This window comes from Pleurodeles waltl, chromosome 2_2 (genome assembly GCF_031143425.1).
Source record: "Pleurodeles waltl isolate 20211129_DDA chromosome 2_2, aPleWal1.hap1.20221129, whole genome shotgun sequence".
Classification (NCBI taxonomy): domain Eukaryota; kingdom Metazoa; phylum Chordata; class Amphibia; order Caudata; family Salamandridae; genus Pleurodeles; species Pleurodeles waltl.
Window position 1 is genome coordinate 479,259,070 of NC_090439.1, and position 12,810 is coordinate 479,271,879.

A 12,810-nucleotide genomic window follows, 5' to 3' on the forward strand; every position below is an offset into this window, starting at 1 on the left:
GGCATGTTAAGGCAAATGGGTTTGTATGTAATGTTGGCTATTAAAAATGAATATATTTTCAGTTAGACATATCCAAATCATATCTAGCAATACCTCAGTATATTGTGATTGATTAAGACCTCATGTTGTAAAAAACATGTCTACAGCCTCAAAGCCCATCCTCATGACGTATGCTCATATATAGAGTATTTACATGCATTGTGACCAATATAAAATCACTTTCCCAGATATTGTTTTGTATTTTGGTTATGAAATCTTGGTATTGCATAAAAACATGGATGTGTGGTCTAGCAAACTGCCTTGTGAAGAAATGATTGGTCTGCCAGGTGCTAGATATTCGAGGTGTGATTCTGAAGTTTGAAAAAAGCCAAGCTAACCGGCATGGCATGGTGTTGCGCAAGCCATGCATTTTCACGAAAAGTGATCTTGATGAGGGACTAAAATCTAGTTCACCAGAGGATAATAGGTACATGTGCATTAAATACACATAAAGGCCACTTTCTGTAACTGTTTGGTCATTTCCTTTCATACTGCAATACTCCAGACAATTTCCAAATCTGTCTTTAATCTTGCTAAATTATTACACCATATGAAGAGAGACAGATAAATAGATCTTAAAAATGGATGGAGACACTCTAGCCTGCATGGTCTGTTGCCACACTGTAAAGTTTCCAGCACTCTTTGCTGTCATTGTATGACTACATTATATATAGGTATACAGTGCACAAATAGTGATATCAACCAGTTATCTCAGTTAGAACAAACACCTTGCTTCTCTTGTCATGCAAAATCATACAGCTTCACGCATAAACTTTTATGAAACAAAACGACTATGTCAATGTGGAGAAGGCCATACTAGTGGAGTCAGGTTGCTCAAGTTCTTCTTTTTTCAACTTGCATCAGTTGAGTCTTGTCTGTTGTGATGAATAGAGTGCAAGTTCATCATGCATTCCTTGCAGAAAATCCTTAACACCTCCATCCCCACAGCAATCTTCCTGGGCAAAAGGAAGCACACAGAGGTAAAGAAACCCTCCGCTGACCCCAGCAACCTCAAAAACTACAGACCGATCTCCCTGTTCCCCTTCCTGGCAAAAGTGCTCAAGAAAGCCATCAACCAACAGCTCACTGACCACATCAAACAAAATCACCATTTCAACTCCTCACAATAGGATTCCAGGCCAACCACAGCATGGAGGCTGTATTGATAGCCACCACGGATGACATCAGGACCCTCCTCAATGGAGGGGAGTCGGCAGGTCTGATCCTTCTGGACCTTTCTGCAGCATTCAATACAGTCTCCCACCAGACTCTCTTCAACAGACTCCACAACAAAATAACCTTAAGTGGGTCTCTTTCCTCTCAGGCCCGATGCAGAGCATCAACCTTCCTCCCTTCACTTCTACACCCAAGAACATCACCTGTGGTGTACCCCAATGGTCCTCCCTCAGCCCAACACTGTTAATCATGTACATGACCCTCCTCGCAGGCATCAACAGATCCTACAGACTCAATATACCCTCCTATGCCGATGACACTCAACTAATCCTCTCACTAAGGAAGGGAGCACACTGCCTCACATCCCAGCACAGTTCGCCCCTTTGCATCCTGGCAAATGCAGTTCACAGATAGACCTTACTTGAAAACTATCTGTAGTTTTTCACCAAAGTTGGTGCAGACATTGCTGTATATCTCTAGACACGTGTTTCTGGGTTTAGCCCTTCATCAGTAGATAGTAGAGAACAAGGAAAATTCATCTGGGGTTGCTGGAAATGCTGCTTAAATCCTCTCAGATAGAGTGCCTTTCCACTCAGTGCTCTCAGCCACTCTGTGACATGTCACTGTAGACATGCCCTCCACTCTACTTTACAACATGCCCACTTCACTCTATGCCACTCCACTCCACTTTACTCTATGACATGCTACTCCACACCTCTCCAGTTTACAAGATGCAACTCCACCCTATGACACACCACTCGACTCTATGCCACTCTACTCAACATTGCTCCAATCTAAGGCACCCTTTGATGCCACTGTATGACACTCCACTTCACTCCACTCTACTCTACAACACACCACTCCATTCTAGGCCTCTCCACTCTACTCTATGGCATGCCAGTCCACTAAACAACATGCATCTCCACTCTGTGCCATGACACTCCACTCTGTGACACCCCATGCCACTCCGCTCTACACCCCTCCACTTCAAGGTATTCTACTACGTGCCACACTATGACTCACAACTCCACTCTACACCACTTCACTCAGCTCTGCAACATGCCACTCCATTGTACACCACTTCATTGTAAGTCACTCCACTCTATGTCACAACACTGTATGCCATGACACTCTATGCCATGACGGACTTCTCCACTCAAGTACACACCACTCCACTCAGTGACACAATACTCCACTCTACAACACACCACTGCACTCTATGGAAATCCACTCTACCACACTTCACTCTACTCTAAGACACTCCATGACACCCACCTTTACAGCACACCACTCCCATTTATGACATGCCACTCTACCCTATGGCATGCCACTCTACTCTACAACCCACCACAACACTCTATAACATTCCACTCTACAACATTCCATGCCATTCCACTCTACAAAATGCTGCTCCACTCTATGGCACTCCACTCTGTGCCACTCCATGCCATTCCATTGTACGGCACACCACTTCACTGCACTCCACTCCACTCTATGTCATGACACTTTACTCTATGCCTCTTCGCTCTACACCCCTCCACTCTCAGACACTCGATGGCATGACACTGTATGACACACTATCCAGTCTGCATTACAACATGCCACTTCACTCTACACCATCCCACTCTGATCTAGAACATTTCACTCCACATCACTCCACTCTACAACATGCCATTCCATTCTGTGGAATGTCACTCCACTCTACAACGTGCCACTCCACTCAACGCACCTTCAATCTAAGACACTCTATGACATGCCATTGTATGACACACCACTGCACTCTACTCTACAACGTGCCACTCCACTCTACACCGCTCCACTCTACTCTATGAGATGCCCTTTCTCTATACGACATGCCTCTCTACTTTGCATCACTCCACTTTACTACACTCCACACCACTCAACTACTACCTGCCACACTATGACACACTACTCCACTCTGCTCTATGACACAGCACTCTACTCTACACCACTCCACTTAACTCTGCAACATGCCACTCCTCCATTCTACATCACTCCACTGTACGCCGCTCCACTTTATGCTACAACACTCTACACCATGACACTCTATGCCATGACACTCTACTCCACTCTATGACATGAAACTCCACTCAATGACACAAGGGACACTCCACTCAATGACACACCACTTCACTCTATGTCACTCCACTCTACCACACTTCACTCTACTCTAAGACACTCCATGATACTCTACTTTATAGCACACAACTCCACTCTATAGCACACCACTCCACTCCACTCTATGGATGCCATCCCTCTCTACGCCACTCCACTCTATGCCCCTCCACTCTAAGACAGTCTCTGAAATAGAACTCTATAGCACACCACACCACTCTGCTCTATTACATTTGCCACTCCAGTCTACTCTTTGACATGCCACTCCACTGTACACCACTCCACTCTATGCCACATTACTCTACACCACTCTAATCTATGCCATAACAATCTACGACAGGACACTCTATGCCACAACACTATGCCATGACACTTTACGACATGATACTCTACACCACAACACTCTACATCATGACATGCTATGTCACAACACTATACAGCATGACACTCTACAATACTCCACTCTATGCCATGACACTCTACTCCACTCTCTGACACTGCACTCCAGTCTACGACACTCTACACCCCTCCATTCTATGACAGTCTATTGCACTCTATGCTACTCCATTCTACAACACTCCTTTCTATGTCATTCTACAACACTGTACTCCATTCAATACCTCTCCTTGACACTATACTGCACTTTCCACCACTCCATGCAATTCCCTTTATGCCACTCCATGAAACTTTACTCCACTCTATTTTGTGACACACTACTCTACTCCACTCTACTTGTTCACACTACTCAACGACACTCTACTCGATCAATCAATCAATCACTCAATCAGTAATTTGTTAAGTGCTCTACTCACCCGGAAGGGGCTCAATTCCCTGGGAGGGTGCTACTGCTCGAAGAGCCAGGTTTTGAGGCACTTCCTGAAGGTCAGGAGGTCCTGGGTCATACGTAGGTTGGCGGGGAGGGAGTGCCAGGTTTTGGTGGCAAGGTGGGAGAAGGATCTGCCACCGGTTGTGGTAACATGTATGCGGGGTACCGTTGCGAGGGCGAGGTTGGCTGAGTGGAGCTGGCGTGTCAGGATGTGGAAGTTGAGATGCTCGTTGAGGTAGGCCGGTCCGGCGTCGTGGAGAGCTTTGTGAGCGTGGCTTAGGAGTTTGAAGATGATCCTTTTGTTGCTGGGTAACCAGTGGAGGTCTCTGAGGTGGGCTGAGATGTGTTCGTGGTGAGGGAGGTTGAGGATGAGTCGAGCTGAGGTATTCTGGATGCGCTGGAGTTTCTTCTGGAGCTTGGCCGTTGTTCCCGCATAGAGGATGTTGCCGTAGTCCAGCCTGCTGCTGATGAGGGCGTGGGAGACCATTCTTCTGGTTTCCACAGGAATCCATCTGAAGGTCTTGCAGAGCATTCGAAGGGTGTTGAACCATAAGGACGAGATGGCGTTGACTTGCTGGGTCATAGAGAGCGAGGAGTCCAGTGTGAAGCCGAGGTTGCAAGTGTGTGTGGTGGGCATTGGGGGCGACCCTAGGGTGGCGGGCCACCAGGAATCATCCCATCCTGATCTGTTGGGGCTGAAGATGATGATCTCGGTCTACTTCGAATTCAGCTTGAGGTGGCTTGCTTTTTATCCAGTTGGCGATGGCGTGGAGTCCGGTGTGGAGGCTGTTCTTAGCGGTTGCGGGGTCCTTCGTGAGAGAGAGGATGAGCTGAGTGTCATCTGCGTAGGAGACGATGTTGAGGCCGTGGGATCAGACAATGTTGGCGAGCGGAGCCATGTAGACATTGAAGAGGGTGGGGCTGAGTGACGATCCCTGGGGGACTCTGCAAATGGTCCTGGTGGCCTTAGACAGGAACGGGGGAGGCGGACTCTTTGGGTTCTTCCAGAGAGGAAGGAGGTGAGTCAGTCCAGGGCTCTGTGGTGAATTCCGGCCTCGGAGAGGCGTGTGCGAAGGGTGTGGTGACAGACGGTGTTGAAAGTTGCGGAAAGGTCAAGGAGGATGAGGGCAACGGTTTCACCTTTGTTGAGCCTGCTCCTGATGTCATCGGTGCAGGCGATAAGGGCAGTCTTGGTACTGTAGTTTTTACGGAATCCAGACTGGGAGACGTTGAGTAGGCCGTTGTCCTTCAGGAAGCGGGAAAGTTGGTTGTTGACTATCTTCTCGGTGACCTTTGCAGGGAAGGGGAATAGGGAGATAGGTCGATAGTTTTTGAGGTCTTCGGGGTCGGCTTTGGGCTTTTTGAGCAAGGCATTGACTTCAGCGTGTTTCCAGCTCTCTGGGAAGATGGCGGTATCGAAGGAGCTGTTGATGATGGTCCGGAGCTGGGGAGCAATGATTTGGTTGGCTTTATTGAAGACGTGGTGAGGGCAGGGGTCAGTGGGAGAGCCAGAGTGGATGGTGCTCACGGTCTTGGTGATTTCCTCATAATTGGTGGGGGTCCAGGCGCTCAGTACATTGGTGCGGCAGGGAGCGATGGGGGTCGACCTTGGCAGTGGCGGTGGTTGGTGACGGCGGTGCAAAGCTTCCATGTCTGTCTGTGATCTTGCAGTGAAAGAATGTGGCGAGGGAGTCGCAGAGGTCTTGCGAGTGGGGAGGGTCGGTACAGCAGGACTTTGGGTTGGTGAGTTCCTTGATGATGCTGAATAGCTCCTTGCTGTTGTGTGCGTTGTTGTCAATTCGTTATTTGTAGAAAGATCTTTTGGTGGTCCGGATGAGCTGGTGATGTTTGCGCATGGCTGATTTGAGAGGGGTGAAGTTGCTTTCTGATTGTTCTTGGCGTCAGATCTTCTCGGCTTTCCGGCATTCTCATTTGGAGTCCTGAAAGTCTGCGGTGAACCAGGGGGCTTTCTTGTTGGCGCGGGTGGTGGTGGTTTTCTTGAGTGGAGCAAGGGTGTTGTAGTCGAGCTACTGTTTGAGCTTGAGGGTGGCTGTGTTGGGGTTGTTGGTTTTGGGTGGTAGGGCGTGGGCGAGGTTGGAGATCAATTGGTCCTTGGAGATCTTGTTACACTTGCGGTGAGGGATCCGATGCTGTTGGGGGTAGGTGGTGGGTTTCAGGAAGGAAAAATTAACACAACAGTGGTAGGTCCAATGGAGTTCAGTGGTGTGAGTGAAAGTGATGTGGCTGCTGGAGGAGAAGATGGTGCTGAGTGTGTGACCGGCTGAGTGGGTTGGCGAGGTGACCAGTTGCTTGAAGCCGAGGTTGGCAAGGTTGTCCAGTAGGGCAGAGGAGTTGCAGTAGCTGGTGTTCTCCAGGTGGAAATTCAGGTCCCCGAGGAGCATGTAGTCCATGGCACGACGGCGTGGGAGCTGATCGTGTCGGCGATAGCATCGCTGAATTGAGGGCGGGGGCCTGGCGGTCTGTAGACGAGGGTTCCTCTCAGGGTGTTGTTGGCATTGATGTATTTCTGAAAGTTCAGGTGTTCTGTGGCATCTAGGGCGTCGTAGGTGTCCGTTGAAATCCTGATGGAGCTTTTGTTGGCTATGGCGATTCCTCCTCCTGGTTTGTTGGTACGGTCTCTTTGGGTGATCTTGTAGCCCTCAGGGATGGCTATGGCAATGTCTGGTTCTGATGATGGGTTGATCCATGTTTCGGTGAGGAAGGCGATGTCAGGTGAGGTTGATATGAGCAGGTCCCAGAGTTCGATGGCGGGCTTGTGGACGGAGCGGGGGTTGAGGAGGATGCAGCTGAGGTGGTTGAGGTGGCTAGTGTTGTTGTGGTGCTTGGTGGCTTGATCGCAGGTGAAGCGGCATGAGCGGCAGGCAAAAGGTCCATGAGTGTGCCTGAGGAGGCCTGGACGCAGGCGGTGAGGCGGCCAGGGTTGAGCGCAAGGAGTTCTGAAGTGGTGTATTGGTGTCTGGCGGCATGGGAGGTGCAAGGGGCAGGGAGGCTGGCGCTGGGCGCGGTCCAGGCACGGACGGGCGCAGACGGGCTTGCCTCTGGCGCACCTCCAGGGCACCAGCAGCACGGCCGCCATTAAGAAGGGGAGGTGGGAGGGAGGAGCAGCTGCGAGGCAGGAGGCGGTGGCGAATAGGGGTGCGAGGGGGCGGGGGCGGGCTGCAGGGGACACAGCGGCGGGAATGGGGGGACCGGGACAGATCAGAAAAAGGCAGAAATGGGCAAAAACAGGCAGAGACAATAAAAGTAAACAGGCAGAAAAAGGCAATGGACAGAAAGACGACACAAAAGCACAGATACAGATAACAAGACACACACACAATACTACCGCAACCACTAGACACCAGGGATGAGGCGCAGGCGGGTGCCTGCAGGTGGTGGAGGGCCTCGAACTCACGGCAGCAACAAGGGCAGGGTCGGTAACACGATGGCAGCCTGGTGGAGCTGCTCGGCGTGCAGAGAGGTGCCTGGCCTTAAGGCAGGTCAGGGGTCAATCTCCGTGCCACGCAGCGGCTGCCATTAAGAAGGGGAGGTGGGAGGGAGGAGCAGCTGGAAGGCTGGAGGCAGTGGCGAATGGGGGCGCGAGGGGGGCGGGGCCGCAGAGGACGCAGCAGCGGGAACGGGGAGACCAGGACAGATCAGAAAAAGGCAGAAAGGGGCAAAAACAGGTGGAGACAATAAAATTAAACAGGCAGAAAAAGGCAATGAACAGAAAGATGGCACAAAAGCACAGATACAGATAACAAAACTCACACACAATACTTACGGCAACCACTAGACACCAGGGATGAGGTGCAGGCGGGTGCCTGCGGGTGGTGGAGGGCCTTGAACTCACGCCAACAGCGAGGGTGGGGTTGGGAACACGAGGGCAGTCTGGTGGAGCTCCTCGGCATGCAGAATGGTGCCAGGCCTCAAGGCAGGTTAGGGGTCACTCTCCGTGCCGTGCAGCGGCCATCATTAAGAAGGGGAGGAGGGAGGGAGGAGCAGCTGGGAGGTGGGAGGCGGTGGCGAATGGGGGCACGAGGGGGGGAGGCGCAGAGGACGCAGCAGCGGGAACGGGGAGACCGGGACAGATCAGAAAAAGGCAGAAACAGGCAAAAACAGGCAGAGACAATAAAAGTAAACAGGCAGGAAAAGGCAATGAACAGAAAGACGGCACAAAAGCACAGATACAGATAACAAGACTTACACAAGATACTTACGACAATCACTAGACACCAGGGATGAGGCGCAGGCGGGTGCCTGCGGGTGGTGGGGGGCCTCAAACTCGCGGACGCAGCAGCGAGGGCGGGGTCGGGAACACGAGGGCAGTCTGGTGGAGCTGCTCGGCGTGCAGAGTGGTGTCTGGCCTTAAGGCAGGTCAGGGGTCACTCCATGACACTCCACTCTATGCCACTTCACTCTATGACACTCTACTCCACTCTAAATACAATCATGTATTACTGCAGTAGTCTATTATTCACTTACCATCTACTATGGAGAAACTGTTAGAAATGGGGTATTTGGTTGGCAGTCAGGTTACCCCATGTCTAAGCAAGGACCTTCACTCTAGTCAGGGTAAAGAAGAATCACCCTCAGCTAACCCCGCTCACCCCCTTGGTAGCTTGGCATGAGCAGGCAGGCTTAACTTCAAAGTGCTAGTGTACAGTGCTGTACCAACACACACAGTAACTTATTGAAAACACTACAAAATGACACAACACAGGTTTAGAACATTAGAAAATATTTATCTAAACACAACAAGACCAAAACGACAAAAAATCCACCATACACAAGTCAAGTTATTAATTACAAAGTCAAAAGAGTCTTAAATCCTTTGGAAAACAATGCTAACACTGTTAACATTGAAAAGTACCTGGGTCGAGTTAAAATACCACGCACGGGCGACTGTGCCTCGAAAAAGGTAAGCGGTGCGTCGATTTCTCACCCGCAAGTGAGCTCGTGTGTCATTTCTCCTTCTCCGGATGGACCGGCATGTATTGTTTTTCCTCCCCGCAGGGTGAGCGATGCGTCGATCTGGGTAGCACTTGGGTCTGGCTAGTCGCTGCATCATTTTTCCACACCCAGCAAGGTTTGCATCAAAAATCCTGCCACGCTGTGTGGGTTGCGACAATACCAGCCTCCGTCAGTGATGCAGTGCGTCATTTCTCCAGCCGCGTGCGTTGATCTCCCAGCCACGCTGCAAGCACTGCGTGGATTTCAGCCGCGGAGCAGGCAGCGCATCATTTCTTTAGCCGCTCTCAGAGGTTGCGTTGGATATTTCCCTGCATGGCAGTCTGTGCGTGGATTTTCAGGCTTGGTCTGCCAGCTTCACCTGTCAATGCCCCAGGAACTGGATAGGCACCACGTGGCAGGGCTACTTCAAAAGGCAAAATAGGTATAAGAAGGGCACCCAAAGCTACAGACTTTAGATCACTTCTGGAAACCAAGAGGAACCTCTGCCTGGAGAAGAGCTGAAGAGCTGAGGAAGAAGAGCCGCCCTGCGTGTGACAGTGCTTTGTGGAGCTATCCTGCAGTTGCTGCTTCTGCCTGTGGAAGAGGACAAAGACTGGACTTTGTGTGCCTTCCTGCTTGTGAGGAGCTCTCCAAGGGCTTGTCCTCAGCTTGCCTCCTGTTGTTGAAGTCTCAGGGCCATCAAAGACTTCCCATGCCAGCACCTGGAGTCTCTGGAGAGACTCCTGCCCCAACAAGTGGTGCCCTATCCAGTCCCTGGCCCTTGAAAGGAAAGCTGGTGGAAATCCAAGGAAATCGACTTCGGACGACTCTGGACCGACGCCGCTGCTGAATCCGGTAACGCCGCCTGCACGCGACGCCGTGACCTTCGCTGGAACGCGATGCTCTTCGCAGGCCCGACGTCGCAGCAGCCCCGCTGAAATCCGCGACTCCTTGGAAGTCGCCGCACCACGTCGTGACCGACGCCGCTCGAAGGGCACGGATTCAACGTTTCGCACAGACGCCGCGATCCCTGACTTCGCGCATTGGCTTGTTTTCACTCTTCACCAAAGGTACTGTACTTGGGGGTCTACACGACTCCGTGTCCGGCACCGCTGGTGTCGGCTTGTTGGGAACGACTCCGTCACGACGCTGTGTTAACATCTCATCGAAGCAATTTTTGTTTCTAAGCGCTATTTTTGAGTTTAATCTCTAAAAATTCACAACTTGACTTGTGTATGTCGGATTTTTGTCGTTTTGGTCTTGCTTTGTTTAGATAAATATTTCCTATTTTTCTAAACCGGTGTTGTGTCATTTTGTAGTGTTTTCATGAAGATACTGTGTCTGTTGGTACAAATACTTTACACCTAGTGCTCTGAAGTTAAGCCTACTGCTCTGCCAAGCTACCAAGGGGGTAAGCAGGGGTTAGCTGAGGGTGATTCTCTTTTACCCTGAATAGAGTGAGGGTCCTTGCTTGAACAGGGAGTAACCTGACTGTCAACCAAAGACCCCATTTCTAACACTTTGTATTTACAAAATGGGCACAAGATAAGGTGTTGAGAAGTAATGGTTATTTGCACATCTCTGAATTCCGGGGTGCCCATACAAGCATGTGAATTATAGGGCATTTCTTAAATAGATGTCTTTTTTACACACTGTCTTACATTTGGAAGGAAAAAATGAAGAGAGAAACAGGGGGCAAAAACACTTGTTTTGCTATTCTGAGTTACCCCATGTCTCCCGATAAAAATGGTACCTCACTTGCATGGGTAGGCCTAATGATCGCAACAGGAAACGCAACAAGGACACATCACATTTTTACATTGAAATCTGACGTGTTTTTTGCAAAGTGCCCAGCTGTAGATTTAGGCCTCTAGCTCAGCCGGCACCTAGGGAAACCTACCAAACCCACGCATTTTTCAAAACTAGGCACCTAGGGGAATCCAAGATGGGGTGACTTGTTGGGCTCTCACCAGGTTCTGTTACGCAGAATCCTTTGCAAACCTCAACATTTGGCTAAAAAAACACTTTGTGCTCACATTTCGGTAACAGAAAGTTCTGGAATCTGAGAGCTTCCACAAATTTCCTTCCATCCAGCGTTCTCCCACGTCTCCCGATAAAAATGGTACCTCACTTGTGTGGGTAGGCCTAGTGCCCGCGACAGGAAATGCCCCAAAACACAACGTGGACACATCACATTTTTCCAAAGAAAACAGAGCTGTTTTTTGCAAAGTGCCTGGCTGTGGATTTTGGCCTCTACTCCAGCTGGGACCAAGGAAAACCTACCGAATCTGCGCAGTTTTTCAAAACTAGACACCTAGGGGAATCCAAGATGGGGTGACTTGTGGGGCTCGCACCAGGTTCAGTTACCCAGAATTCTTTGCAAACCTCAACATTTGGCTAAAAAAACATCTTTCCTCACATTTTGGTGACAAAAAGTTCTGGAATCTGAGAAGAGCCACAAATTTCCTTTCACCCAGGATTCCCCGAAGTCTCCCAATATAAATAGTACCTCACTTGTGTGGATAGGCATAGTGACCATGTCAGGAAATGCCCCAAAACACAACGTGGACACATCACATTTTCCCAAAGAAAACAGACCTGTTTTTTACAAAGTGCCTAGCTGTGGATTTTGACCTCTAGCTCGGCCGGTGCCTATGGAAACCTACCAAACCTGCACATTTTTGAGAACTAGACACCTAGGGGAATCCAAGGTAGGGTGACTTGTGGGGCTCTCACCTGGTTCTGTTACCCAGGATCCTTTGCAAACCTCAAAATTTGGCAAAAAAAACATTTCCTCACATTTCGGTGACAGATAGTTCTGGAATCTGAGAGGAGCCACAAATTTCATTCCACCCAGCCTTCTCCCAAGTCTCCTGATAAAAATGGTACCTCCCTTGAGTGGGTAGGCCTAGTGCCCGTGACAGGAACTGCCCCGAAACACATCGTGGACACATCACATTTTCCCAAAGAGAACAGAACTGTTTTTTGCAAAGTCCCTAGCTGTGGATTTTGGCCTCTAGCTCAGCAGGTACCTAGGGAAACCTATCAAACCTGTGCATTTTTGAAAACTAGACACCTAGGAGAATCCAAGATGGGGTGACTTGTGGGGCTCTCACCAGGTTATATTACCCAGAACCTTTTGCAAACCTCAAAATTTCGCTAAAAAAACACCTTTTCCTCATATTTCGGTGACAGAAAGTTCTGGAATCTGAGAGGTTCCACAAATTTCTTTCCACCCAGGGTTCCCCGAAGTCTCCCGATAAAAATGGTACCTCATGTGTGTGGGTAGGCCTAGTGCCCGCGACTGGAAATGCCCCAAAACACAATGTGGACACATCAAATTTTCCCAAAGAAAACAGAGCTGTTTTTTGCAAAGTCCCTAGCTGTGGATTATGGCCTCTAGCTCAGCCGGCACCTAGGGAAACCTACCAAACCTGCACATTTTTGAAAACTAGACACCTAGGGGAATCCAAGATGGGGTGACCTTTGGGGCTCTCACCAGGTTCTGTTACCCAGGATCCTTTGGAAACCTCAAAATTTGGCTAAAAAAAACCTTTTTCCTCACATTTCGGTAACAAAAAGTTCTGGAATCTGAGAGCTTCCACAAATTTCCTTCCACCCAGCGCTCTCCCACGTCTCCCGATAAAAATGATACCTTGTTTGTGTGGGTAGGCCTAGTG